The 4,160-nt window shown below is 39.0% G+C and overlaps 1 non-coding gene across 1 annotated transcript; it reads right to left on the bottom strand.

The window, feature by feature from the left end:
• Positions 1-413: 413 nt before the first annotated feature.
• On the bottom strand, positions 414-520 carry LOC121205880 (small nucleolar RNA R71). Its single transcript, XR_005900953.1, has one exon. It is a non-coding gene; the product is annotated as a small nucleolar RNA R71 (small nucleolar RNA).
• Positions 521-4,160: the final 3,640 nt, after the last annotated feature.

The raw sequence follows: 4,160 nt of genomic DNA, 5'->3' as shown, positions 1-4,160 counted from the left end.
AAAATCCGCTACCTCCTACGGCTGCTACTAATCAGAATCCTGCTCCACGTACTATGTATGATTATGCTAAACCTTCTTTAACAGGAACTGAATCGAGCATAGTTAGGCCTGCTGTTGCTGCAAATAATTTTGAACTGAAACCTAACACCATTCAAATGATCCAACAGTTTGTTCAGTTTGATGGTTTGTAGGACAAGGATCCCAACGCTCACTTGGCGAATTTCTTAGAGTTTTGCGACACTTTTAAAATCAATGGCGTTTCTGATGATGCTATTCACCTTCGGTTGTTTCCCTTTTCATTTAGGAATAAGGCTAAACAGTGGTTGAACTCATTACCACGAGGGTCAATCGCTACTTGGGAACAAATGACAGAAAAGTTTTTATTAAAATATTTTCCGCCGGCTAAAATAGCCAAATTACGTAATGATATCTCTTCTTTTGTGCAGATGGATTTAGAAACACTCTACGATGCATGGGAAAGATACAAGGACCTTTTAAGAAGGTGCCCTCACCATGGGTTACCACTTTGGCCATAAGTTCAAACGTTTCATAACGGCCTGAATCCTTCGACTTGACGAATGATTAACGCAGCCGCTGGTGGAACTATCAATAATAAGACACCTGAGGATGCATATGAATTTATAGAAGATATGTAACTGAATAATTATCAGTGGCAAGTCATGAGGACAAAACCAACGAAAACAGCCGGCGTTTTTAATGTCGATTCGGTCACCATGCTCTCTAATTAGGTAGAACTTTTGAACAGAAAAATTGATGGTTTTCTCGGTTCTTCATAGGTTCACCCAGTAATGCAATGCGAAGCAAGTGGAGGTGGATCAAGAAATTTAGAATACCCACCCTATGGCTACAACATGGAGAACGAGCAGTTAAATTACATGGGTAATAATCCTTGATCTCAAAATAATCCTTATAGTAACACTTACAATGCAGGTTGGAGGAACCACCCAAATTTTTCATGGGGAGGCCAAGGAAATCAGAGACCACTACCACTTCCAGGCTTCCAACAACCACCCTACCAATAAGATAAAAAATCGAACCTTGAAGAGATGCTAACAAAATTCATCTCGGTGTTAGAAACTCATTTTCAGAATACTGAGACAGCACTTAAAAATCGACAAGCGTCGATCCAAGTGCTTGAAATTCAGATAGGTCAGCTCACTAAATTGATATCTGAACGACCACAAGGTAGCCTGCCGAGTAACACTAAATCTAACCCAAGGGAGCAAATCAATGCAATTACCATTCAAGGTTAGGAAGGGTTAGTTGCACTTGAACCAGAACCAAGGCAAGAAATTGTGCTAAGTAAAGGTAAAGGTGAGGCGGACCACAATAACTAGAAATCGGTAAGTACAGAATACAAACCTCATGTGCCATACCCAAACGCGACAAGGAAATACTGTACAGAAGACCAATTCGGTAAATTCCTTAAATTATTAAAGAAGTTACATATTAACTTACCGTTTATTGAAGCTCTTTCGCAGATGCCAAACGTGGTCAAATTCTTAAAGGAGCTTTTAACAAACAAGTGAAAGTTGGATGAGGCGTCGCATATGGAGCTAAATGCGGTTTGCTCAGCCATACTACAAAGTAAGCTGGCCAACAAATTAAAAGATCCAGGGAGTTTTACAATTCCCTGTTTAATTGGTAGCCTAAATGTTAATAATGCTTTGACTGATTTAGGGGCTAGTATCAATGTCATGCCTTACAAAATGTTTAAGCAACTATGTCTTGGGAAACCCAAACAAACTAGGATGAGTATTGAATTAGTCGATAAAACAATCAGATTTCCTAGGGGAATTATTGAAGATGTACTTGTTAAAATTGACAAATTTATATTCCCAGTTGATTTCATTGTTTTAGACATAGAAGAGGATAGTAACATTCCTTTAATTTTAGGGAGGCCCTTTTTAGGAACTGCTAGAACAATAATTGATGTTGGCACAGGTGAACTCACACTTATCGTGGGAGACGAAATAATCACCCTTCAAGCTCGTAATTTGAGTTACACATCGAAAATTGAAGGTGGTGGTATAAAATCATGCTACTAAAACTAACCATGTGGTGCAACCTACTTTGCAGGAAATAGGTTCGAAGAACATAAATGAGCCATGTTTGAGCAACAACAAAGAACCTATCTATGAAGAACGAGGGCTACAAATCGAGGAACTAGATGAATGGCAGACACGATAAACCAAAACCACGCCATGACAAGCTAAATTTTTCTCCGAATCAACTTAAAGTTGGAGACAAAGTGCTATTAGATGCAGCAGACCCTCGTATTACCACTTCTGAATTGAATGAAGAAATCCCTCTTACGGTACTTAGCACTTTTCCATATGGTACAGTCCAGGTAATTCATCCCAAATTTGGCACGTTCAAGGTAAATAGTACTCATCTTAAACCTTATGTTGATAAAACTGATAGTAGGGATGAGGAGTGTAAACTCCTTGAACCATCATGATCACACAACAAGAAAGGTAAGTCGAGCTTAGACTATAAATAAGCACTTTTTGGGAGGCAACCCGAGCACTAACAATGTTAACCTCTTTAAAATTTTAGTTTTTAAGATCTAATCACCAACTAAGTCATTGAAACACAGGTTTTGTAATCCACATGGCCGGGCACACGAGCGTGCATTAGGCCGTGCTAACACCACGGGAGGAGACACGGCCGTCCAATACGATCGTGTAAAAATGAGGAAAAAGTTTTCCCCAACACGGGATGCGATACGTTGCCACGATCGTGCGACATGGCCGTGGGTGAAACTGCCAAAATAACACGGGTGTGTGACACGCTCATGTCTTGAAACCGTGGTTGAACCTAAGAATTTAGCATGACCGTGAGAAACACCCGTGCCATTCACTCGTGGTCGACACTGCCAAACTAACACGGGCGTGGGAGAAGCGAATAAAGAAGGACACGGCCGTGTTACCCACACACCCAAGGAATACGGGCGTAGACCGAATGTTAAACGTGCCCAAATTTGAAAATCGCGAAACACACAGGAAAAAATTAGGGCACCGTATGCCCCAAAATCTATATAAACCCCTCACTATTCATCATTCCCTTCCCCAAAATCCCTAACCCTAGCCACTGTAACTTCACACACCCTCCTCGCCACACCCGTGCGCCGACGACAGCCCTCTTTCGACAACCCAAGCTCCTCCCTCCACCAACATATTGCATTTGTTTACTCTTTTCTCTCTATTTTCTTCATCTCTTTTACTAATTTTATGATTCTTATGGTGTTATTTGTCTAATATTTTATGAATATTCATAGTTCTCACTATAGAAATATGCTTTTAGTCTTTTCCATTATTAGTCAATGTTTTCTGGTATATTCATGCTTTTAGTCTCTTGTTCAAAATAATCATGCTTTTCTTACGTCATTTGCTATATAAACTTCTATCATCTAGATTAAACTGCTAAGCGTTTGAAAGTTGGTTGGATTGGTTAGTTTAACTACATTCATGATTACTTCTTGAATTAGTTAGTTTATGGTATTCTCCTCATTTGTCTTGCAGATACATCATGTCAAATCGTGGTAAGAAAATCGATGTCCTCGCTTCCAAGAAAAGGAAAGGAGTAGCGTCATCCTCGGGTCCTTCCGCGGAGATTATGGTATTCTCCTCCTTGGGTTTTCTTTATGTTTTGTATTCATTATTCTTCTGAGATGTTTTCTTTTATAATTATGAACTAAATTCCCTAAACACCTAAGGGGAACGAAACCTAAGAATGGATCTTGTTATTATTATCTGAATTGTATGATAAATATTTGACTTGTTCTTAATTATGTGTCCTTAATTCTTGTTTTAATATTTCAGGATATTGATTCAAGTTAAAGCTCTTATTCAGAGGAGGAATAGACCCTGTCTAAGAGTAAATTTGTCATAATTAAACGGAGTGGATTGCACGCCTAGAGATAGGGTGATAAGATATTGCCGGATCAGGGTGAAACCTAATAAAGGGATCCATAAATCTAGTTAATGCAACACTAGGGCATTAATTAGAAAGAGATTTCAATTAATCAACCTAGGGTTAGACGTTATTAGTCTCGAGAGAGATAATAATATATCTTAGGGATTTTTACGGATCAAGTCAAATGAATAAATCGTCTGGTTCAGAGTCAAATAACAAGT

This window comes from Gossypium hirsutum, chromosome A08, assembly GCF_007990345.1.
Source record: "Gossypium hirsutum isolate 1008001.06 chromosome A08, Gossypium_hirsutum_v2.1, whole genome shotgun sequence".
Lineage (NCBI taxonomy): Eukaryota > Viridiplantae > Streptophyta > Magnoliopsida > Malvales > Malvaceae > Gossypium > Gossypium hirsutum.
Note: the sequence above shows the minus strand (reverse complement) of the source record. Positions and strands in the feature narration are given on the sequence as shown.